Source organism: Panthera onca, chromosome F2 (assembly GCF_046562875.1).
Source record: "Panthera onca isolate mPanOnc1 chromosome F2, mPanOnc1 haplotype 2, whole genome shotgun sequence".
Classification (NCBI taxonomy): Eukaryota; Metazoa; Chordata; class Mammalia; order Carnivora; family Felidae; genus Panthera; species Panthera onca.
The window spans coordinates 58,669,031-58,696,600 of record NC_138356.1 but is presented as its reverse complement, the minus strand read 5'-3'; the positions used below and the strand labels follow the sequence as shown (position 1 = coordinate 58,696,600).

At 33.9% G+C, this 27,570-nt stretch overlaps 1 long non-coding RNA gene across 1 annotated transcript in view; it reads left to right on the top strand.

Moving 5' to 3' along the window:
• The first annotated feature begins 201 nt into the window (after positions 1–201).
• LOC132664823 (uncharacterized) overlaps positions 202–27,570 on the top strand; it is a 74,329-nt gene continuing 46,960 nt past the window's right edge. Inside the window, exons 1-2 of the long non-coding RNA XR_009603862.2 lie at positions 202–314; positions 25,328–25,365. This is a non-coding gene — a long non-coding RNA (uncharacterized LOC132664823). The remainder of the gene's footprint in view (positions 315–25,327; positions 25,366–27,570) is intronic.

Sequence of the window (27,570 nt, the reverse complement as noted above, 5' to 3'; positions counted from 1 at the left end):
AGTTTGATATAAGCTATTTTGTCATTACTAGAAACAGAACTCAGTTTCTAGATACTCTGATGAAGCCAATGGGTCCAGTGGCTACAAATCTCAGAGTTTTGCTCCTTTACATGTCATAATTGAAATGGTTCTATTTCATTGTTTTATGTTTCTAGTGTTCTGGCACTCTTGATTGCTGGTAACTAATCAGTGGTGATTGTGTGCTACAATTTGCTTAAAAGATCCAGGGTGAATATCATAGCATATGAAATAGATGAAGTTTTATCTCTTAGGATCATGCTACAGGCTTCAAATTTATCAAACACTCCTTACCAGTGAGTATGGAATAGAATTCAAAGCTTAAAATGATATTTCTGTAATGGAAAATCATGAGTTTGAAGAGAATTAGGGACAGATCAAGAAAAAGATCTGACCATGAGATGGCAAAAACACACAAAGAACTCTAGGTGGGTGGTGCTTTGACAGATTTGCATGTGGGATATCCCTCCCAGTCTGAGAACCTTCAGAGGAAATGGTCAGCCAGAGTGTGGCCATTACCCAGAATTTCGAAAGAGGGCAAAGGAGAAAGGTGGATTCAGAGAAAGGGCTTTAGTAGCTAGATGATGTCACCCAGCAGAATTTGAGGAGTCTGAGTCAGAGCTCTCCAAAGGACAGCAGAAGCTTGGGGTAATTTATAGCTCAACGTCTTATTGTATTTATGGCTAGCAGATGTTAGGTGCATTTTTGTGGGGTATGCAAAGCCAATAGCCTCTACATTGCTAAATATCAGCTTATTGGAACTATAATGAAAACAACTACTGGGGTGTCTGAGTGGCTCAGTTGGCTGAGCGTCTGACTCTTGATTTGGGCTCAGGTCATGATGCCAGGGTCGTGGGCTCGAGCTCCATGTTGGGCTCTGTGCTGAGCATGAGGATTTTTCTCTCCCTCTGCCCCTCTCCCCTACTAATGCTCTCTCTCTAATAAAAACAAACAAATAAAGAAAAAGAAACAAACGTACAAAGAAAAACCAACAACAACAAAAAAAACTAACTGCATGTGTAAAAATTTGACTTTGGCTGAGCTAATGGGTATAAGTCTATTCTGAAGAAGTAAATGACATAAGACCAATATACAGAGGCCAACTGTAACCCATTTATCTAACATGGATACATCAATGTAGGAATTCTACTTATATGAAGTGTTCCACGGTACTGAACAAAGGGGAACTTATGACTACTCAAGTGTTTGCAAAGATGGCCCATCTGCTAATGCTCCCTACTTTTCTGACCTGTCTCTGATCCTTGTTCTTCCTATCTCTGTGCAGCATCATCTGCAAACCATTCAGTCCAGTAACTACACCCCTTCCTCAAAAAACTGCCATCCTCAACACGTTCTATCAAACTGCTCATTCTTTATCTTGTTATATTGAGAAACACTTCAGGATCTGGCTGAATGACAGGAAAACACTGATTTATAGATCACACGAACCACGGAAACAACAGAGCTCTACTTTAGGAAGTGTGCACACTCACACAAGTTGAGTGAATGCTACTTAAGTTACTTTGATTTCACTTCTGAAATAAATTGTATAAACTCTGTTTTATTTTAGAATTATACATTTTTCTCTAGAATGAATGTGGTATCCCCCAAAATTTGTATATTGAAACCTAATCCTCAGTTGTTAGGGTATACAGAAGTGGGGCTTTTGAAAAGGTGATTAGCACCCTCATAAATGAGATAGGTGCCCTTATAAAAGGGACCCTAAAGAGATACCTCACCTTTTCCACCATTTGAGCACATAGAGAAAAGATGGCTGACCGTGAACCAGGAAAAGCGGTCTTCACAAGACACTGAATCTGGCTTAATAAAAATTACTGAATTTGTAAATTATCAGAATTTCAGCTGGAAAAACTTTAATGTTATTTCTGATATCCTCTATTCGGATAACTGATTTTTATTCTTCAGAAGAACCACTTGGGGTGTCTGTGTCTCAGTTGGTTAAGTGTCTTGATTTCAGCTCAGGTCATGATCTCAATGGTCCTGAGATCAATCCCCAAGTCAGGATCGGCACTGATGGTGCAGAGCCTGCTTGGGATTCTCTCTCTCCCTCTCTCTGTACCCCTCCCCTGCTCATGTGTGCATATGTGGGTATACTCTCTCTCTCAAAATAAATAAATAAACTTCAAAAAATAAAAACGAAATAAAAGGGGGCTAGTTGATTATGAAGCAACAGATTCATGAACAAATATGATTTCATGTTTAAAGTTGAAATACATTTTCATTTAATTTGTGTATTGTTTTTTTTTATTTATCATTTTAACATAAGTCTTCCTTGAATCACCTATTATAGATCCTAATAATATTAACTAAGAGAACTTCTGTTTCATGCTGAAAAAATTTCTTTATCTCTTGCTCTATGATGGTTTGGTTGCATATACTAGAGAAACTACATTTTTTTACCAAAGGTTACTGGTATTTGTTTCAAAAGAATGCAGCTAATCTTCAGGAGCCAGTTTCTACGATATCAATTTGATATCACAAGAAATCTTTGATTTCACAAGAGCAATATGAGGATGGTGGAAAGTCAGAGGCTCTATTCAGCTTATTACATCACAGTTGCTTCTATTACTACTTTCGACCATCGTAGTGCCGTCAAAGTGCCACCAGTTCCACTTTTCATACGTTTTTCTGCCAAAGTAACTCTAATTTCATTTTTAAAAAATGATTTGGCCTTCACTAAAAATTTTTAGAAGACAGAATTTTGTTCGAAACACATAAATGATTTGATAAAGCAACACATGCCTAATTCAAAATTCAAAATTACCTGCCTAAATTGGTTAACTATATAAATTATCCTTACAACTGAATAAGCAATTTTATTGGAGAAATCATAAACAGAAAAAAAGGACACTCATATCTGGAGCAATGACTCATATAACTGAGTTTACATGGAGTGACTTGTTTAAACAGCATTAACCTGGTTAGCATAAAAATTTGTACCGATTAATGTTACATAATTTAGAGGTACAACCTTTGGTTTAATGATGTGAGAGTCTCTTTCTATAGTTATAGTCTTCCCTGTGTACATGTTGTTGGTGACATATTGCTGTGGAAAGAATGAGTGGTTGTTACATCTTGCAGATCTCTGTGCTGAAATAAAATCAATTGTCAGATCTCTATGCTGAAATAAAATCAGGCCTTAAAAATACTTAAAAAAGGCATTCTGTTTTTGTGAGGTAGGGACAGATCTAATGCAAGCCTCAGCTTATTCTTCCAGCTAAGATAGAGTAGTTGAGACTAATTTTAGAAATCTGGCTTCAGGGGGCACCTGGGTGGCTCAGTTTGTTAAGGGACCAAATTTGGCTCAGGTCATGACCTCGCAGTTTGTGAGTTCGAGCCCCACGTCAGGCTCTGTGCTGACAGGTCAGAGCCTGGAGCCTGCTTCAGATTCTGTCTTCCTCTCTCTCTGCCCCTCCCTGACTTGCACACGTGCGCCTCAAAAAATAAACTTTGAAAAGAAAGAAAGAAAGACAACATTGGCGTACAAAATATCAGAGACCAAGGAAGCCAAGATCTTAGGGGCAAAGGTTAGGGAGAGAAAGTAAGACTTCATTCAAGCAACCTTTCCCTTTAGGGTGTTTGCTGAATTTTGACATGGGGCAAGAAGCCAATAATCAAGAAAAATGACCATGGCTAAACATAGAAAAGCTTGCATTACTTTTGGTAGACTCATGGGACTGGCAAGAAAAAATATTGGAGTTTGAACTCCTAAGGCTATCGGGAGAGAAGAGAGCCAGAAAGAAGTGATTCTTCCACTTTATGGTTTCTCCTCCTGGCATTTTAAAAATTCTTGACTTGCATAGAGCAAGAAGCTAAAAAGCTAAATAAAACTTCTTAAAGGCACAGAGACTGAGGTAGACTCATGGTACTAAGAAGGTTGTCTTATTAATTACAAAACATTCTCACTTGTGATGCCTGGAGATCTATATCCTAGCAGAGCATGTAAAAGAAATAGATAAGGCCTTAGCAGAAGGCAAACCAGTCTTGACTCAGGTCAAACCTTTATTGGATTAAAGTAATTTACACTTTCTACCTATGAGAGGATGGGCTGAAATCCTACTAGATAAAGATTAATGACAACATATTATGCTGTAAAAATGTTTACTTAAGATATCAAAAAAATCAGTTTTAGAAAAATGAGGCTAACCAAGAAATAGGAAGAAGAATGAAACAGACAACAGAAACAGGACCACAGATGACCTTATTAATATTGACAGAGATGGGATGTTGCATGGCTCAGTTGGTTAAGCATCTGACTTTGGCTCAGGTCATGATCTTGCGGTTTGTGAGTTCAAGCCCTATGTCGGGATCTGTGCTGACAGCTCGGAGCCTGGAGGCTGCTTTGGTTTCTGTTTTCCTCTCTCTCTGCCCCTCCCCCACTCACACACTGTGTGTGTATGTGTCTCTCTCTGTCTCAAAAATAAATAAATGTTAATTTAAAAACAAAATGATGGAGAAAGACTATAAATAATATGCTGAGGAAAATAGACCAAAAGTGCTTTATAGGATAACTAGATGCCCTGAAAAAAACTGTAGTGAAGTTTCTTAAACCATAAGATACAAAAACCATAAGTCTTTGAAAGACTAACAGCAGACTGGACATTGTAAAGACTGGGTTTGGTAAATAGGGAAATAGTTTATCAGAAAATAATAATGCTAAAAATGGGAAGAGAAAAATAGAAAAGTCATGAGACTAGAAGAAAAACATGAAGCTAGATGTAAAGTTCTAATGTGTGAAGCTAAAGTCCCAAAAATTGAGTAAAGAGAGCATAGTGATGCAGAAGGTTGGGGAGAGAAAAATATTTGAGAATGTACCAAAACTGATCCATGTCCAAGATACAGATCATAGAAGTTTCCATGAAAGCTAAAAGAAAAATAGTAAAACGCATCTTATGCACATTACAATTATTGAAAACCAAGGTTGGATATGATCTTAAAGGCAGTCAGAAGAAAACAGATGCATCACTTTAAAGGAGCAACAAATAAGACTGACAATGTGATGACATCTTTCAAGTTTTGAAATGAAATAACTGTCAACAAAAAAATAATTCATAAATTAAGGGGAAAAATTAGACAAACTGGGAGAATTTGTTACCGCTACAAATCAGCAATTTTAGTAAATCTTTCTCACCCAGGGTTATTGGTCTATTTGTCTTTTTTGAGTGACTAATTTCTTATAAACTATTGCAACATGTCATATTAGTTTCTCTGGTAATATTAAGTAACCATCCTGAGAACACAAGAGGTTATTCTTATTAAATTTGTAATCAGATTTCATCCCAGAACTCTTTCCCATTTAATTGCTGGCATTGTCCAATAGCCTCCTTGAAACTCTCCAAAGATTTTGTCTCGAGGTTTAGAAGTGCTGGCACCTATATGAAGGAAGATCTGCCTGAGTAGTATACTTTTTGGTCTGGAAATTGTTGTTAGATTCCATTTTATCCCACTTTACATGCATTCCTACCTTTAAAATCTTCATGTCTTTAATAATTAGGGAATTTGAACATTCTTTACTTTGCTAACCATCCTTAATTGAAGTTCCTATGTGCATTATCTCCAAAGCATTCTAAAAGTATGGACTATCCCAAAACATATCTGTTACCAGTGTATACATATTAACCCTCTTATGTCTATCTAATTGACAAGGTTTGGTCTGCATAATTATCTCCATCCTGATGTATTCTATTTGCATTTTAAGATCTGATCCATCAACCAAAGAATAATTCAGCTTTTCTAGAGAAAACTCCAATAAATCTTTCTGAGGTGTATAAAGCTTGTGAATAGATGCTAGTGTCTCATGAGTTCCCCTACCTTCAAGTAATGGAAAAGGAGTAGCAGTATTACAATAACGAATGGAAATGCAAGAGGGAGAAAACAATATTTTACAGGAGGCAAACCTACTTACAAAAAAACATGTATTTTTGGTGAGCAAAATAGATTTTACAGAATGAAGACTATCATGTTTAAAGAAGACCCTAAACCAAGATGGCAGAGGCCTCCACTAGTTTAGCTTCCTACTTCTAGATAGGGTGAGAGGCTGTAGCATATTACTGGTATGTGGTAATCCCCTTCATTCTGAGTCAGAATTTAAGAGTGCATCCAGACCCATCCTGAATAAAATGGCAGAAAGGTTTATGATAACCAATTAGGCTACACTGTGAGATTGCCAAAGAGCTAACTTTAAATCACAAAGGACTGTGTTAATGTTTAGGCATCTGAGGAAGAGATTAGGTTATAGAGTACTTAGTTTAAGTCATATAGTGAGTGCCTTGGAGATTACAGAAATGCCTGCGGTAGCCACAGAGACCCTGAAGTACTCCCAGTTACTCTTAATTACTGTCCTTGGAAAATTTTGAACTGATTTTCAAATGTCTGGAGTAAGGGATTTAACTCTTTTGTATAAATCATATCTTAGGTAATACCATTTACTTTGACAAATTGTTCTTTTTTTTTTGGCAAACTTATATCCTTTTTGACAAAAAGTATGAATAGAGGAATGGAATCAATCTTAGCTATCCGTACTCTTTAGGGGAAAAAAAAAAAGGTCATCCAAATATTGAGTAAAAGAATCATGTGAAAATTTAAAGTTTTTTAAAATGTTTATTTATTTTGAGAGAGAGAGAGAGAGAGAGAGAGAGAGAGAGGGAGGAGGGGAGGTGCAGAGAGTGAGGAGAGAGAGAATCTCAAGTAGGCTCCATACTGTTAGCATAGTCCCATGCAGTGTTCACCAACCTTGAGATCATGACCTGACCTGAAATCAAGAGTCGATGCTTAACTCACTGAGCCACCCAGGCACCCAAGAAAATTTAAAGTTCTTTGGGACTTGTTAGAGACATGAATAGTACACTGTCTTCCTTAACCAGGGGAAAATAATGACGAAGACACATTGCTGATTTTCCCAGGATAAAGCAGGAAAGTATTAGCTAGTTTGTTCTAAAGGGACACTAAAGAAAGTATGTAGTCTCTTAGGGGATTCCAACATAAGACTGTATTCAGGTTTGATACTGTTACAGTTGGCAGTTAGTTAGACATGAGTGGGAAGGGAGAGAAAAAGAAGGCAGATGGGAAATTGCCAGATACCACCCCTTTCCCTTAGACCACCCCCATGTGCTGTTTAGCAGAGACTGATAAGCAGAAATACTCGCTGCAGGGGACTGTCCCAACTGTGAACTATGTGCATTTAGAGAAACCCTTGTCTGCTAGTAACCCCAAGGATGTTGTAATATCATTATAATATCATTTACATTTGGGTTGTAGCCCCCTGTGTTTCCCTTAGGTGTTTATGGGAAGATGGTGGACACAAACCTACACGAAAAGTTGGAAGGAAGGAAACCAGGGTGGGTCCAGAGGGAAGTGTGATATTGACAGGATGGGGAGGAAGAGACCAAATAGGCCCCTATTAAAACAAAAACAAAAACAAACACAAAAACACAACGCAGAACCCAGCAGGCTGTAACCCACCCTCTGGTCAGCCCTCCCCTACTTCTCTGGAGTGTACTTTAATGTGGCTAAATAAAACCTTTGCTGCTTTAACTCTCTTACCCGGTTTCTTGATTGAACTGTTTCCTTGGAGAAGACAAGAAAAGGGGAATCTTATAATCCACTACCCAGTTACAATACAATAGAGAAACTGGGAAACCAGAAATGATTATTCCAACTATGGCTCTGAAACTGAACAAATCTATTTCCTGACCTGGAGACTAAGGGGTTAACAGGGACGTGTACAAGGTAAAGGGAGTCCTTTTTAGGCTTTTTGTCCTTTAGATTCCAGTGTTAGAGAATATTACATAGATTTGAGTACAAGTTAGATAGGCTCAACCCTAATAATTCTGTCTACATAAGTAGAAGTTGTTTTTCACAAAAAATCTAACACTTATGTGATCTTCAGTTGGGGCTTGTTTTAGTCTAGTTGGGTAAATTATGGCCTGTGGGTCAAATCCAGCAGGTTTCCTCTTTTTGTAAGTAGTTTTATTGAAACACTGCCACACTCATTCATTTACATATTGTTTTTGGCTGCTCTCACACTACAAAGGTAGAATTAAATAGCTTTTAGGGACCTTATGGCCCACAAAATTAAAATGTTTTACTACCTGGTCCTTCACAGAAAAAAGTTTGCCGATCTCTACCAAGAATAATGGGAGAAAGACTCTGTTAATTCAAGTTAATTAGTAACTCATTAAAGTACAGTCAAGTGTTAAATGTTTTTATACTCAAATATTTTCAAGTTAGAAAAACAATGTAAATCCAAAAGTAATCTGGCCTTTATAATTACCAGGAGGTTTCTAGCTGAACTTCCCAGAGAGGTAGAAGGAATTGGAAGAAAAACCATCACACTCAGAGAATTGAATTTAAGGGTTCAGGCTTTATTAGAAATATAAACAATTTATTCTTCTCGTAGAAAGACTGACACAGAAAGTATGATTAAATGTGATTGTAATTCTTCTCAGGATTGTTGGATGCATTGTTTTGGTAGCCTCAGAATACTAGGAACTACTTTTAGTACTTTTGCAAAATATGTAATAAACTTCACAGTAAGGTCAACATTATCTTAGGAAGCATGCATTACCTAGTGACTTACTGGTCATATGGTTTTGTTCTCTACTGATTTATGCTCTTACCTAAAATTAAGTAAATATTTTTAATGTAAAGATTTATTGGGCTCTGTTAGCCAAATAGACAACAATCATTGCACACTCATAATTTAAAATTCTTCATGCTAAAATAAACTCAGTTTTCCCTCCACTAAATGAATAAATAACAAATAGACAAATTTAAAAAAATCCACTTGTCTAAAAATTACTGGGGACTGTCCATATGCCAGGTACTATAATACTATACATATAAAAATATCATTTATTTATTAAGCATCTGATCTAATTTATGTAGGTTTTCCCTTTTATAGATGAATAAGCAGACTTGAGGAGATTATAGAATGTATCCAAAGTTCAATACTTCTCACTAGTAGATCTCACATTCAAACCCACAAAAATCAACTCTAAAGTCTGGGCACTGAACCCTCAGTTCTACTGTCTCCCAAGCAAAATGAGGATAAGAGAATCTTATTTAGGCAAGTACGTATCAAAATATTTTAAAAAGATTCCACAGGTTTCCACGAACAAGTGGGAAAAAGAAAGAAGCTGATTTTATTGGGAAATTGGGAAGGGTAAGAACACAAAACAAAGTAATCAATTCATGCATTTGTAACAAAATCAGCCATTGTATCATGAGCCCTTCAACTCTATTAATAGTATTGGATCAGTGAGATACTGGTGGGTGGAAACTTACCATTTTAGGAATCACCAGAAGAAACATAATCTATTTATTAAAGTATATGCCAAACAAGTAGTTCTAGACTAGTGACAGTCAAGGAGATGGGATGGATTTATGATTAATCCTTTCCATCTCATGTTTTCTAACAAAATTATGCAACAGTATTGAAAATCATCCCACCTCTAGGTTGTGTGTGTGTGTGTGTGTGCACGTGTGTGTGCGGACGTGAGTGTGTGTGTGTGTGTGTGTGTGTAGGATACAAAGAATGAAGGTGTATAAGAGATTTCCTATTTCATTCATATATCCTAGAAATAGGTGTCAAGAATTTACCCTTGACTACCTTAATAGAGAGGTTAAATATAAAATGCAAACCAGATTCTGATCATCTCATATGTTTCTATTTTAAAGATGCAGTTTAGGGACTACATGTATGCAGACCACCATGGCTATTTTTGGATAAATAAAGCAAATATAAAATTTCCAATTACTATGCCATTTTTACCCAAAAGACATAAGGAATTGGTCTCATTGACCTTCTCATTAACTAGCAGGTCAACTTGCTAGGGACCCTAAAATTACTTTTTTTCCTGAAATAAAAGCCCCAAATTTAGAAAATGTCCGGAGGACAGAATAAAATCAATTCTCTTCTTCCTTAACCCTTGGCTCCAGTCTGTCTCCCTGATTCTCAAAAGCAAAGAAAAAATGGTATCCAAATACAAATGACACTCCTCAACTAAATGGCATGCACTTAAGCCTGTACTATTATAGGCACTTATTGTTCTGTGCTTCATTCTATTCAACAAAAAATCTTGACCCCAGAATAATTGCAACCCTAGCCAAAACACTTTTGGAGTATTGAATTTGTGTCTGGATAGCTTGATATTAGAAGGATGTGGATTAGAGTTGTGTGCCAAGGCATACCAGATGAGGATAGTGAGGTGACCAGAAGTCAGATCTAATGTAAAAGGAAAGATAGATGTGAAGGAGAAAAAATGCAATGGGACTTGTTTTTAATTGTTGAAGATTTGTCACACACAAAAAAAGAAGAGATAGTCTTGTTTATAATTCTGGAAGATGGAATTTTAAAAGATGAATACATTTTAAAATTGTAAGGACAAATTTTAAACTGCAATAAGCTACATTAGGAATAAGTGAATGCCTTACCACTAAACACATTTATATAACTCTAAGTTCTGTGATAACTTGTCTTGAGCTCTTGGGTTTGGAGTTTGTAGCACAGGAGTTTATTATTCCTTCCAAGTCTGAGTATCTCAGTAGATTAGGTTAATGTACTGTCCCTATAAACATACAGTTATTAGGAATATGACATGATAACTTGGAAAAAAAATCAGATCTTTCTCTTTTTTTTAAGATTGGGTAGTTATTCTGTTCTCCTAATCCTTGAAGCAGTGTAAGACATGAAGAAGACAAATTTTATAGTCAGGCTCACCAGTGATTAAATAACTCAAATATAAACTGTGTGATTACTTAAAAAATTGCAGAATTTTCATGAACTCATGTTACTTACCATATAAAATCAGAAGAACATCCTTATAAGGTTTGGAGAGAATTCAAAAAGATAGTGAATCAAAATCATGAGTCAGAATACAAACACAATAAATGTAGCTATTGTGATTACTTGGCCATATGCATTTGATGTGCATACGGTTAGTTCTTACACTGCTGATTCAATAGCCAGGGCGCTGAGGAGGTTAGGTAACTGATATTCTGTCATATGTAAATATATAAATGAGTCCACATTCTCATCATTTTTTAACACATAAAAAGCTATAAGGTTTATATCCATAATAATCTCATGGCAAGTGTATTTGAACAAACTGGAATAGCCTGACCTGAATATATCTATTTTTATAAGACGAATCTCAAATCCTACTTGATTCTTTCACACATTATTTCACATAGTCTAACATTCTACAGATATCTGCTTGGAGACCATTATCTACACTTGAAAATAAGTACATAAACTAGATAAGGCACTGCATTATATATCCATTATAATATAGTGGACATTTCTTTTACTAAGGTGAGCTATAAGACCCAAATATGATTTCGTTTCACTTTTACCCTTCTTAAGTCCTCAGTGCTGTTTTCCAAATGTGACACCAATTTTTATTTTTTATTATTATTATTATTTTTTTTACTTTTCAAAGAAATGCCAAGTCACATATCCTAATTTTCTAATTATAGCAAATACAGGCATTGAAGCACATAGGGGGGTGGTACTGAAGAGGAAGCATAATGCAAGCTGGGGGCAAAGTACAAGCTAGCACCCCCCACCAGGGTAGAATATGCATGATATTCCTCAAACTCTCCTGGCTACCCATGAACAAATGAAAGGGGTTTAAGTGCTTGCCATGGTGATGTGGGGGAACAAATGCAAATGAAAAACTGAATTCTCTTACTGCCTAAAGCCCATTGACAAGTCCTTGAAACTGGTAGAGTGACCTCCCTCTAGGATCTCAGCTCCCTCTGTGATGAAGACACACTTTGCCAGGGGCAGAAAGGAATCTTGGTTTAACCTTATCCTGACCCACAAGGATCCTGTAAGTCTACTTTAACGTATAAAAATTCCTTTGGAAACTTCCTTTATCTCAACTCCCCAAGATACATGCTGGTAATCATACTCCAAGCTTATGGCCCCTTGATATACATCTGAAGGATCTCATGACTGAGATTTTACTAAAGGGCAATAAATGGCATTTCCCCAGCAATAGCTAGCCCATCAAGGTCCTGGAAACCCTGCTTCCAAAATTCCTTAGAGACTTCCATTGTCCCTAACTCCCTTCCAAACTGAAGGTATATAATCAGTTACCCGTCACAACCCCAGCACAGCTCTTTCTGCCCACGGGTCCTGTCCCTGTGTTTTAATAAAATCACCTTTTTGCATCAAAGACATCTTCAGGAGTTCTTTCTTGGCCATCATCCCTGAACACCCATCACCCCAAAACCTCATCAGTATGAAATGAGTCTCTAAAGAAGAGAAGTGCATATATAATTATAAGAAATATAAATCAATAGAATTTACACATAAATGATCTTTATATCAGAAATGATTTAGGGCAGTGTGGTCTTTAGAAAAGCTACATCAGGAACATCCAGGGTGTTTGTTATTAGATTTATATGTCCAGTTCTTACCCTCAAATCAAAATACTTTGTTTATGGATAGGAAATAATACTCAAAACAAGAAATTGGAGAAGTTCTTCTATACTGATTTTGGAGTATTAATGTTTTACTGGAAATGAGAAAAAAATTTGCAGTCTAACTTCAATGTCTGGTCTCATTCAAACAGAAGATAAGTTTAGAGCCACCACCACAGCCACCTATTTCAATAGATTTTATTGTGGTTATTGTAATTTTTAATTATACATTTCCATCTGGTACTTCTTTACATCTTCTGTCTCTTCACAGACATTCTCTATTTTCCTATTTGTTTCAAGAATGTTCATAATTGGTTGTTGGGGTATTTAAAGTCTTTGTCAGAAAATTCCAACATCTGTACCATCTCAGTGTAGGCATCTGTTTCCTGTGTTTTCCTATGTGAATCGAGATTTTCCTGGATCTTCATATGATAAATATTTTGAATTGTTTCCTGGAAGTTTTCAGTATTGTATCTTGAGGATTAAGAATGTGGTGAATGTTGATGCTTTTATATTTATCAGACATTTAACTTGGCTATATTCAGGCACTAAGTTACACTGGCCTTTTGTGGGCTATAGTTCCGATGAGTTCAGTTTTCAAAGCCTTTGCAATGCTATTTGGATTTTATAATGAATTTATAATAGCTTTTAAAATATTAAAGATACAAAGAAGTACACACTTGCAATACCAGATATTTGGATATTTGTATTATAAGGTTACCACAATCAAGTCACAGTGCAGAAATCGTTAGCAGCCTTGAAAAATAACAACTAGTCTATAGGACCCATTAGAGCAGGGTGTAACAATTTTTTTTTTCTGTAAAGAGTCAGATGATATATTTTAGTTTTTGTGGGCCGAGAATAAAAAGTGAGGATATTATTTAGAGACATTTAGAGAAATAACAAATATCCAAATAGTTTATTGATTCAATTTAATATATAATAACAATTTTCAAAAATACAAATATATTAAATATCAGAATGGGATTCTTCTTAAAAAAAACATTTTTTTTCCTAATTGGGGTTCAAAGTCTATATTCCCTATCTTAAAAATTGATTGCTCATCTGCTGATGATGATCTACAGAGAGATTTTATATATCTCTGAAAATTTTTTTGTTTGTTTTTTTTCACACAGACAGGTGATACATGGGACACTCACAATGCTGTCATGTCATAGCATTCTCACTACAGTTTCTAGCGCCAGGGGCAGCAGTGTAGAGAAAACACTACATATGGCCTCTGTCTCAAATACTCAATTCTGCTGCTTTGGTGGTGAAGAAGTCTTAGATGAAACTAAAATGAATAATGTGTCCGGATTCCAATAAAATTATATTTATGGATAATGACCTTTTAATTCAATATAATGTTCATGTACCCTAAAGTATTATTCTTACTTTATTTTCCAACATAAAACATATATGAACAGTTCTTAATCTTTAAACTACCCAAACCTGAGGGAGAAGTGATGAAGGATAGTGGATTTAGACAGTAGGCAGGAGTTTGCCAAACCCTGCATTAGAGGAAATATTAAGATAGACATTTGTTGAAAACCCAGGAGGGTCAGAAATGCCAGCAGGGACTGAGAATCTGTGCAAAGCTTATTGGACAACTAGGTGTTAGTATGGTCCTGAAGGGAGACCCACCTGCAGAATACAATAGGCTTGATGTACGAAAACACTAAAGAGACACCAATGAAATGGAGGTTAACTGAACCTTACTAGAGGTACAATCTAGCCTCAAATAAAATAGTTCTTAGTTAGAATAAATTGATTAATCCTCTTAATTGGAAAAAAATTGATCAAACAACAGTATTTACGCCTAGTAGTAGAAACTAAGAACTCTCTTTAGAGAAAGATAATTTCATTTGAGTATTCTATATATTTCATACACAATGTCTGTCATTAAATAAAAATTATTAGGTAGGCTACATAATGGCATTGTATTACTGAACATCAAGGGAAAATGACAGTGGAAACAAATACACGGGTGGTTCAGATATTGGAATTAGATGGCAAGGACTTTAAGTGACTATGATAAGTATGTTCTAAAATATGGAAAGAAAAAAAGTTCAAAAATAGCTGAAAAGCTGGAGATTTTCTACAGTGAATTGAATTTTTATTAAGAACTGAATTGTGTTAAAATTACTGAAGAGTACAATATAGCAACAATAAGGCAAACAATGATGAGGAATAAATTAAGTGTATTATGAATTAATGATTCAATGTATTTAAATCAAAATCCCAGGTCTATTCTGTGTGTACTAAACCAAGCCGCTGATTTAAAACTCATGTGAAAATTGGGGCGCCTGGGTGGCTTGGTCGGTTAAGCGTCCGACTTCGGCTCAGGTCATGATCTCATGGTCCGTGAGTTCGAGCCCCGCATCGGGCTCTGTGCTGACAGCTCAGATCCTGGAGCCTGTTTCAGATTCTGTGTCTCCCTCTCTCTCTGCCCCTCCCCTGTTCATGCTCTGTCTCTCTCTGTCTCAAAAATAAATAAACGTTAAAAAAAAAATTAAAACTCATGTGAAAATGGAGAAGGTAAATAAGAGCCAAGGAAATTTTGAAGAAATAAAAATAGGAAGACTTACATTTCAAATAGTATGTCTATTGTAATGCTCTTATAATTAAGATGGTATAGTATTGGTACAAAGAAACCAGAAAAGTTCAGTTGAACAGAACAAAAATTTTCATAGATATACACATATAAAGTCACCTGACTTATTACAACATGAAACTTCAATGCAGTAAGGAAAAGATGGACTTTTCAATTATAATACTAAGCCATTGGACAATATATGGAAAAGAAGAACTTTTAGCTAATGCTATTTCATCTACATACATACACATACATATATTCTATGTGTATATGTGTATAGATATGTGTGTACATAGAGCATATATACATTCTATGTTATTGTTGATTGAAATATAAAAAAGTAAAGCAAGAGTTGTGTCTTTTTCTCCCCTTAGGAGATAATGGGTTAGTATCTTTAAGACCTTATTATATGCAAAGTTTTGTAGTTTAAGATTCAAAAATTAGTGGCAGTGAAGGGAAAGAAAAAAAAAAAGAAAATTACCACACTAAAATTAAGAACTTTTTTGTCGTAAAAAACATACTACAGAATTATGAGAATGAATAGGCATAAACTTCCTTAGCAGCATTAATTAAAGCTAACTTTATACTCAGTGGAGAAAGACTGAAAGTTTCTCACTCAAGATCAGGAATGAGGTAAGGCTGCCTGTTTTTCACCACTGCCATTCAACAATGTACTGGAAGTCTTTGCCAGAACAATTAGGAAAGAAAGAAATATAAAAGACCTTTAGATTGGAAAGGAAAAAGGAGATTACGCCCATTTACAGGTGACATGATTCCATACAAGATCAACATATAAAAATTACTTGTATTATTATATAACCACAGTGAAAAATCCAAAAAGGAAATTAATAAAACAAATCCAATTGTAATAGCATCCAAAAAATATCTTGGAATAAATTTAACCATGGAGGGGAAAGACTAGTACACTGAAACCTACAAACCAATACTAAAAGAAATTACTTAAAAGGTACAGAATGTTCTTCTGAGATGATGAATAAGTTTTAAAACTAGACTTGTGCATTTCAAAATGGTTAATTGATTAATTGTATGCTATGTGAATTTCACCTCAAGTATAAGAAGAAAAAAAAAACAGGCTAGAGTCTACATAGGGAGTGGGAAGTCAGATAGTAGAAAGGTAACTAGTGGTGTTTTGTGGATTCCATTAGTGTTTCATTTCTTGATTTGGGCACTGACTTTAAATGTGGTTTCACCATGAGAAAATTTTGGGGCTATATGTCTTTTATTTTATACTTTTACATATGTATTTTGTATTTTAATAAAATTCATAAAAATGTAATTGAACTCTCCAACCCAATTAAAACAGTTTTAAATATGATTTTACAACATATCATTCACAAATTTAATTTTAAAAAGATAAATGTTACTCAGAAACAATTGTTACACAAAATTGTTCAAGACCAAGAAAAAAAATAGAATTAATTGTACATAAGAATGAATACTAAAATGAAATAGTCATATGTCACATTTAGAAGTTAGGAGAATATGATATCATAAAGGGCCAGTTATCCTATATGTACATATTAATATAAATGCAATGAATACAATCAGAGGGTTTTTGTTAAATTTTATAAGATGATTTTAAAATTGATATGAAAAACATGGATTTTAAACAATCAAGGGATGGTTGAATTAGAACAATGAGACAGGCAGAATTCTAAGATTGCCCTCAAAGCCTCCTCCCCTTGATATAGCTGTCCTATTCTCTGGAATTTGTGACTATGATTATCTAGCCATTCTTGTGTTTAGAATATGTGATAATGTCATGTAGCCCAGTTTCCTTAAAGAAAGGAAGATTAAAATGAATGAATTTGAATTCTGTATATTAACAAGTTATATCTCACTGTATAACATCTAAGAAAAATCAAATTATAGAATAATACAGGTAGCATAACACATTCTATTCAACAAAATCAAAACATGCAAGATAATATTTATGGGAAAATGCTTAAGTACTACACAGGGAAAACCAAAGTAATGATGAATGTTAAATTAGACCAGTAGTTATTTGCATATGGGTGTGGAGGGTGGTAAGTGATAGGGACGGTGACAGGAAAGACACATGTGGTTTTCATTACATTAAGTAAATTTTTATTTGTAAAGGTGGACTGTAGAAATATAGATACTTCACATTTTATAAAATGGTATGCTTTACATATTTTATATCTGTAACATTCCATTATTTTATGAGAGTAACTTACATTGCGTTTATCCTTTATAGGTTTTGAAAACATTAAAACTTTTTATCTTATATACCATCAAAATCTTTCTGCTTTTGGTCAGTCAGGCATTTTTACTACCAAATTTGTAGGTAGAGAAAAACAGTTTAGTAAATGGCAGTATCCACAAAAGTTTTCAGATAGGACATTTAGAGTAGCATTCAATACACTGAGCTACTTCTTTTGAAAGGGAAGGAAATGAATGTTTATTGAATATCTGCAAAGTGCCAGGTCACTGACATATTATCTCAATAAATCCAGTGAAGTAGATATCCTTATGCCATTATAAAAATAAGAAACTTGACATTAGAGAGGCTGTCACTTGCCCAAAAATTCTCCCCCAGAAGCAAAGCTAGGCTATTTGTATGACCACAACAGCCCTGTTTATTTCATATCTTACTGACTCCCCAAGTACCTGGCTTCTTGGTTAGTAAGGACATAAGTATTAATTGAAGAATGTATATCATAAAATAAAAAGATCCAGTAATTTGCCTTCCTGCAAAGAATTTCTAAATTCATATGAGACTGCTTTCAAAATTGTTCTCTATATGAAAATAAATATTGTCTAAAATGAGGAAATATCTTAATACTTTTCTAACTTCAAAATTAATACTCTTAGAGTTTTTTGGTTGTTTTTTTTCCCCTCCCAATTTTGCTATTCTTTGACGTGGGTAACACTTAATGTTGAAAATTTCCACACTGAAAGTCATTTCCTCACAGATCATAAATCCACAGTACTGGAAAGTAATTCCCTTTTCTTACTTATGCAACAACATCACACTCCATGCTGAGTGCTGGCTACTCTTTTGGTTCCGTAATGCTGCAGACTGAATCCTAAGTTTAGTTTCCTTGAAAGTTAGACCTTTCATGTCTGATTTAGTAATTGATCCAAGTACTACAAAAAGAATGTTTTAAAGCCTTTGCATATTAGTTAAATTAAGGCTGCCAAACACCTCCTGTCTATTGACCTTCATTCTTCCTCACTGAGGAGCCCTCACCTTGATTTATAGAACAGGTCGAAAGAAATATCAAAGTCATTATTTGGACTTCAGCTATTCAACTTTGAGTCTTAATCCTTATAAGCCTGCCATTCACAAGCTTCCTGGAAATTTTCTTTTGAACCTAAGATCTGAAGTTCTAACATCATAATGTCCTTGAAAAACTGGAGAAAGAAACAGAAAAAACTTCCCTCAAATTATTACCTACTGTTCTAGATATTCTTAGATTTTAGTGAGAAGAAAAATATATTTGAACAGTTACCAAGCGTTCAAATTGGTGGTATTTTTCACAAAATGCTCTTCTATTCCTACTGTATTATCTATTTTCTTTAATGAACTCTGTTATTTTGTTTATCTTCATGGAGCATCTATTTAAGCTATAAGATTGAGCATTACCACTAATAAACACTGAATTCAAGCTAAATTACTTCTTCACTTTTTGAAATGTATTTTTATGAAGCAACAACAATGAATATTAAGCAATGGAGTAATAATGTTAAATCATAATATATTATGTAACATTTCTTTATGCATATAAGGGGAAACCCTGAAAATATTGCTTTCTCTAAATTTGTGTAAAGTCAAGGAGGATTATTTACTTGCAAATATTTAATAACATCCCTGTAATTATATACTACAAGAATGAAATGTATGATTTATTTAATTTAATCTCCCTGGAGTTATCTTAACATTATGTGAAACGTAAAATTTCAGGTCCCAGTGGTGTGTTTTTACTACTGTTCCTCCACATAGAAAAGTTGATCACATATTTTAATATACTTTTGCATATCTACTACAAAGGCATAATGAAGTTCTGCAAATACTTCAGCATTTTAAATATAATAATTTTACACATAAACCATGGAGGTTGAGTAATTACTTAGTAATGAGTCCCCGAGTGAAAGGCTGCTTCAACAGCTGGATCTTCTGAATATGGACAATAGTGACACCATAGACCCAGCAGTAAGGACAATTTATTATTTTATTTTGAGAGTAGTTTCAGAGCCCCTGTCAGCCAGAATTTTAAAGATATAGCATAGAGAATGAAGAGACATCATTAAATATTTAAAAAATAGAGAGAGATTCTAAATGCCACCAAGTTGTTTTGGGATTTGGAAAAATAATATTTAAAAAAATAAACTCTGGGTGTTTAAAGCCAATAATATAAATAAGTATAATTATTGCATTTAGGATTACCCTTAGATAAGATCTTGTCCAATGCCACTCAAATCTAGGATACATTTTCAAGGAGTCATATCTTTCTTATAATTTTATAATAATTTGTTAACTGCCATTTATTCTAAATCCTCTGGATGGCAACTCCATAATTTTACAGTACCAGTCAATTATAGAGCCAAAGTTTGGGTTTAGCATTGAAAAGTTGTTATGTATTTAAAGTGACAACATTTAATTTATACTCTTTTGATAAGTATATCTCATTAAACTAACTTTGGCTTGTCTTAATGTGAAAATACAAACAATTGTGTTCATTATCAAATCTGAAACTTAGGTTGACTTTATTAAAAAAAAGCATAGAGGGGCGCCTGGGTGGCTCAGTCGGTTGAGCGTCCGACTTCGGCTCAGGTCATGCTCTCACGGTCTGTGGGTTTGAGCCCCGCGTCGGGCTCTGTGCTGACAGCTCAGAGCCTGGAGCCTGTTTCCAATCCTGTGTCTCCCTCTCTCTCTGCCCCTCCCCCAAGTCTCACTTTGTCTCACTCTGTCTCTCAAAAATAAATAAATATTAAAAAAAAAAAAAAGCATAGTAACACCAATGAAAAGCCATGATATCACATAATACTTTATGAGTTAAGGTATAATAAAAAGGTGTAATAGAATTACACACTTCACATGGTAGAATAATTATGCCAAATGCAAAGGAACCTTCAATTTTAGGAAGGTCCAGTTTTGTACATATCAAGTTCTAACAGTTAATTTATAGTAAATGTAATAGCAAAGTTGCTAATAGGTAGCTAATTTACAATTATTTAACTATAATCAATTGTAATTGCGAAGATATTAATAGTTATAAAATATATTCCATTTACTATTCAATTGTTTAATAGTCATTCAATAGTTAATAATGTAAATATTTTGATGTTTGTTGTTATTTCTTTGGTTCACTAAAAATAAGCCAGTATTTAAAATTATTTATCGTCTTCAAAACAACATAATTGATCCCACTAAATAGTTATTAACTGGAATTTTATTTGTTTTGTATTACTGCTTATATTTAATTTGTGTATGTTTGATTTTATAATTAAATTAGATATATATGCACTATAAGTAATATTATATCATTAATATAAATGAACATTGATAAGCCAGAGGTATTTTCTTCTATTGAATCGATTTGATTTGAGAAATACTAATTAAATTTTGTTTTAATTTTATAACCAAAAAAAAAAAAAAAAAGAATAGGAACTGAGTTTGAATTATTACATTATGAAACTGATTATATATATATATATATACACACACACACACACACACACACACACAAGGAATTATTATATAAGAAAACATAAAAGGAAAATATAAATGTGTTAAATATCTTTGATCTTCAGAAATTCATAATTCAATAAGATAACATTGAATTATAGTTTTGTTTTCTAATTTATAATAAAAATTATTTCATAAGATATAAATATGATGTTCCTTATATGTTTTATTGGGATCATAGCATACATTGTGATCTTTTAGTATACTCTTTGAAGATCTTTTCCATTGTTGTTTGCTTCTCCTTCCTCCTAATACCACTCATTGAAAACTTCTCACATGAGATGTATTTATGAATATCTCATATTTTTCTCTCCTCTCCTTCTTTTCCTAATATTTTGTTAGATCATTTCTACAGTTCCATAGCTTAAATTGTTAACATCCTCTTATATCATCATAATTCTATTTGCTTCATATTTCACTTTAATTTTATTCCATGCTGATCCTTAGTCTTTACATAGACTAATTTTCTATCATTTCTTGATTGGTTGAGTGCTACATTCTAGTAGTTGCCTAAGAAGGACTCTAGGAAAATTATTTCTTATGTTCAATATTTTGGTAGTCATTTTATAATGATGGGCAGTTTGGCTAGGTATAAACCATTTAGCAAGCTTTTCTTAAGCATAAAAGTCACACCATTGTTTTCATGTGCTGAATATTGAGGTGGAAAAATCTGAGTGAACTCTGATTTTTCTCTAAGAAAAAAAAATAAATCTTTCACTTGAATGCCCAAATGATTTTTATCTTTCTTATCTTATCATCTTACTTTAATTTTTTAATGTTTGTTTACTTTTTTTGAGAGAGGCAGAGATAGGCAGAGGTACTAGCAGTGGAAGGGCAGAGAGAGAGGGAGACACAGAATCTGAAGCAGGCTCCAGGCTCTTAGCTGTCAGCACAGAGCCTGACCCGAGGCTTGAAATCACAGACCAAGAGATCATGACATGAGTGGAAGTCAGACACTTAACAGACTGAGCCACCCAAGCGCCCCAAAATGATTTTTTATTTTAATTAGATTAATATTAACTAGAAGGTTACTTCTTTATTTATATAAATCTTTGGGATTTGGGTTTTTTTCGGGGGAGAGTCAATTATTCCTTGCATGTGGTATCTTAGTGATCTCTATTTGCTGTGATAATTTGCTTTTTCTAGAATGTCATAAAAATAGATATTTTATAACCCCATACTTCTTTCACTTGGCATATCTTTTAAATTGATCTATTGGATCCACTGGATCCATTGATCCATTGTCAGCTGCAAATGCAATTTCTGCTGACAATTAGAATTATATTGTATCAACATACAGAATACATTTCTGAGAGTATCTGCTCCTTTTGAGGTTGTTTCCAGTTTGGGGATATTACAAATGAAGCTGCTATAAATATTAACTTCATAGTACATAAACATTAATCTCCTTTAAGTAAATACCTAGAAATAAAGTTGGTAAATTGTATGGTAAGTATATGTTTAATTTTGTAAGACACCGATACATTTTTTGAATGTGGCCTTACCATTTTGCATTGCCACCAGCAACACATTAGACTTCCATTTATTTCATCTTCTTGTCAACACCTCCTGTTGTCCAACATTTACTTTTTATTTTTAAACAGCTTTACTGAAGTATAGTTGATATAAAAAATTATACCTATTTAATGTATACATTGAAGAGTTTGGACGTATGCCTATACCCATAAAACCATCACCACAATCAAGGTAATGGACATAGATATTACCTCCGAAAGTTCCTTTGTGTCTCTTGTTTTGTTTTGTTTTAGTTTGGTTTGGTTTTTTTGCATATATTAAGAACAATTAACATGAGATTTCACCTCATGACAAAATTTTAAGTGCAAAACACAGTATTGTTGATTATAGACAATATGCTATACAGACCTCTAGAATTAATTCAAGTTGCATAACTGAAACATTTTATGCCTTTTATTTATTTTTTATGTTTATGCCAGATTATTTAAGCAATAATTGGAAAATATAATTGTAAGTATTTAAAATGTACAATATGATGATTTGATATATATATATATATATATATATATATATATATATATACATATATATATATATATATGGTAAAAATGTTTAAAGTAAGATAATTAACACACCCATTATCTCACATAGTTTTTTGTTTGTGTATGTTTGTTTTTTGGTAGTAAGAATGTTTAAGATCTGCTCTTACAAAATTTAAAATGCACAATATTATATTATTAACTATATTCTCCATGCTGTATATTAGATCTTCAAAAATGGTAACTAAAAGTTTGTACCTTTTGACCTAAATTTCCCCATTTCCCTTTTCCACCCCCTTAGACCCTGGCAACCACCATTCTATTCTCTGTTTCCTATGTAATGGGGATGATGATGATGATTATAATTATTATTCCACAAGTGAGTTATATCATATAGTATTTGTTCTTTGCTGTCTGGCTTATTTCATTTAGGATAATGCCTTCCAGATTCATCCGTGATGTCACAATTGGCAGGACTGCCTTGTTTAAATGGTTGAATAATAGTTCATTGTGTGTGTGTGTGTGTGTGTGTGTGTGTGTGTGTGTGTGTGCGTGTGTGTGTGTACACATGTTTTCTTTATCCACTCACCCATTAAAAGACATTTAGGTTGTATCCATATTCTGGCTATTGTGAATAACTGCAATGAACATAAGAGTCTGGATATATCTTTGAGATGCTCATTTTATTTCCTTAGGATATATATCCAAGAGTAGGATTGCTGAATCACATGGTAGTTCTATTTTTTTGGGGTAGGGGTGGGGGGAGAACTACATAGAGTTTTGCATAATGGCTGTAACATTTGCATTCCTACGAACAGTTTACAAGGGTTCTAATTTCTCCATATTCTCGTCAATATTTGTCATCTCTTGTCTTTTGATACCAGATATTTGAGGTGATGTCTCATTGTGGTTTTGATTTACATTTGATATTTAGTGATGTTTAGCATCTTTCCATGTACCTGTTGGCCATTTGGATATTTTCTTTGGAAAAATCTCTATTCAGGTCCTTTGTCTACTTTTTATTTCAATTGTTTTTTGTTTGTTTGTTTGTTGTTGTTGAGTTGTATGAGTCTCTTATATATTTTGGATATTAACCCTTGTCACATATATAGTTTGCAAATATTTTCTCCTATTCAATAGGTTGACTTCAATTTGTTTTCTTTGCTATGTAGAAGCTTTTAAATTTGATGAGTCTCATTTGTTTATTTTAGCTGTTGTTGTCTGTGCTTTTAATGTTTTACCCAAGAAATCACTGCTAAGACCAATATCAAGGAAATTTCTCCTATGTTTTCTATTAGGACATTTATGCTTTCAGTTTTTACATTTAAGTTTTTAATCCATTTGGAGTTAATATTTTTGAGTGGTGTAAGATTGGGGTCCAATTTCATTCTTTTGCATGTGGATACCCATCTTTCCCAAATACCACTTATTGAAGAAACTATGTTCTTGAACTCTTGACAAAGATTAGTTGACACCATATGTATAGGTTTATTTCTGGGCTCTCTATTCTGTTCCATTTGTTTATATTCCTGTTTTATGCCTTTACCATGCTATTTAACTATCATTGTCATTTTTGCTGGCATTTCCCTGATGACTAATGGTATTGATGATCTTTTACTGTGCTTATTTTCCAATTTACCCTCATGTGTTTTTAATGATAGAAACAGTTGCTCCACATCAGCCCCAGCAATTAGAATTATCAGTGTTTAACTATTCCAGTGGGTATGTAGTGGCATCTCATTGTGAATTTAATTTCCTCGATGACCAATGAGATTGGCCAATATTTCACATATTCATTGGCTTTCTGTGAAGCACTGTTTGTTCAGGCCTCTTCCTCATTTTTTAAATTTAATTATCTTTGTTCTTATTGGAATGAATGAGTTATTTTCATACCCTGGAAAATTCAGCTTATGTGTTGGAAGTATCTTACCCCGGTCTGTGGCTTGGCAGTTCCTAAATCAAAGCTGTCTTTAGATACACCTTTTAATTTTTTTTAACTTAGAACTTCATATATCCTGTTTAAGAAGTATTGCCATATGTCAAGGTTTTTTTTTCCTCTATTTTTTCTATAAGCTGTAATGTTAAACACTTTATATCTACAATTTATTATGAACTAGTTGTGGATGCTTTGAGAAAAGAGTCAAGTTTCATTTCACTTTTTCTATGGTATAGCCAGTTGACTCAGGACCATATTTTGGAAAGCCTAACTTTTTTTTCTTCCTATTCCACAGTGGAACTTTAGTCATAAACCAGTACACATTATATTTGCTTATCTATTTGTTTTTCCTTTCACAAATACCCCACAGTTTACATTACCATAGCCCCAAATTTCAGAATGTAGTGGATAAAGATGGAAGGGGCCTTAGTATCTTCAAATTAGCAGATTCAATTTGATTTGTCTGTTTCTGAAAATATCCCAACAACTTGACACTGACTGTACAATATTCCTCTCTTTTTCTTTTATTTTCTGTTTTGCTCTATCATGTCCCTTTTCTTGTTCCTTTTCTTCCAAAGGATCCCTGGAATCAACCTTTCTAAATCAGCAGCAAGTGGTAAGTATATTTTTTTAATTTATATTTTTAATATGTTTATTTGTGTGGAAGAGTCTAGTGACATGATGGCAAAGAATAAAACTCTTACTCTTCCTGCTACTTGAGGAAGATCATAAGTATAAAAAAGATAAGAGACTAAAAACAGCATTCTGGCGATTCAGGCAAATTGATTCCTTACCTTCAGAACTATGGGACCTATATTCTCAGAGAAAAGACAGTAAATTGTTCAAAGCCATCTAATAACCTGATACCAACAAAACAAATAAGGTGATAAATTTATGGAGTAATGGGAATAAATATTCTAAATGATATTTTATGACTAAGCTATATATTCTGATTACCTCCTGCACATTTTTGGACTTATAATTACTAGAATTTCAACTGAAAACTATAATGACAAAGGAAGGCATGCTATGATAAAATTATGGTATTTAGAATAATCCAACATTTATAAAGGTGAACTGTAGTTTTTACTGTATCAATGCAGACCTAAGGCTTTAAAACTCTAATTTTAGGATCATCTCCTAGTCCTAAATCTCGGTCACCTTTAGTAGCCATTTGTTTTCTTAAGACACAGCAATGAGTGATAAGGTTGCATAGAAACATGGAAATTGCATACCATATTTCACTTTACAACTCTATTGATTTTATGCAGGATGTAGGAAAGGGAGACACATACCAGCATAGGAGGATATGATCTTATAACCCAGAAAAAGTTAAGATGCCTTGCCATAAAAATAGCATTGCCTGTTGTGACAAGTTGAAATGTTGGAAGAGTACAATGTGCCTAGGTTTACTATGAAATAACTGCAAAATTTTCAGTATTATCCCTACAGCAAGACACTTTCAAAAGAATAAAATAACATAACTGAATAAAGCAATCTTGGCTTTGCACGTTATCGTCAACCCAGTTCAAATAACACCAGTATCTCAATAATATTACTTAAATGTCAGTTACTGGTATATATTAATTGTAGATAATTATTGAAAGATAAACTTTGCTCCAAACTGCTCTGTCCATAAATCATTATGCATATCACAGATGTCCATCATGTTCAGTGACCAATTATACCGCTTCTGAAGTCTGTCTATAATTGGGTACTGTCTTATTACTGAGTTCATGCAAAAACAAAAGTTGTATTTGTATTGCCTCCTTATCTCCATGTGATAAACCCACATGACAGTTTACCAGAATGAATCATCAAAAGAGGGATATGAAGGGGTGCCTGGGTGGCTCAGTCGGTTAAGTGTCTGGCACTTGATTCCCGCTCTGGTCATGATCTTACAGTCTTGGGATTGATCCCAAGGACTCTGTTCCTTGGACTCTGTGCAGACAATGCAGAGCCTTTTTGAGATTCTATCTCTCTGCCCCTCTCCACCTCTCTCTCTCTCTCTCTCTCTCAAAATAAATAAACATTTTTTTAAAGAAGGATTTGGCCAAAACCCGAAAGGTGATAATTCTGGATATGAAATTTGAGTGGAATTTAAATGGAGTTACAGAAGAAAGAGCAGACGGTGGTGATGTTGGCATTGCTAAAGTTTGAGAGACTCTAGTCTTCACCGAAGGAATTTATTGAGGGTGAGCTTATCAACCTAAATGAAAAAAGTTGTTGTGAAAAAAAAAAAATTATGAAGTCTCAGAGGTTGTGAAGCCTAAAACAAAACAAAACAAAACAAAACAAAACAAACAAAACACACACACACACACACACACACACACACACACACACACTAATGGAACTCTTGGAGATATTTTGTAACATTTAAAGCTCTAAGCATAAAATTTTGAAAGCTGATCTCAGAACTTAGAAATTCTCATCACAATTTCCAATACATATAAAGGATATACTGTATTGTAAGGCATAAAATGAGAAGACAAGTATTGTTCAAACTATTGTTGGTAAATTTTTATGAAGAAATAAAACATTTTAATTTTTAACACTTCTAATATTTTAAGATACAGTAAACTAAGTAAATATTAACTTTGCTTTTTCACTTCACTATGCATGTATACCAATAAAAGTGTTTTTAATGTTGTAATATTTTTTTTAAATTTATGGACAATTGTATTTTTCCCATTGATTATTATGATCACTATTCATACCTTTAGCTTGCATTTTAATTTTTCTGCATTACCGTGCAAAGTGAGGGTGGTATGTATCATCCTCAGGTGATTTATTTGTTGGTAGAATTTGTGTCCACAAT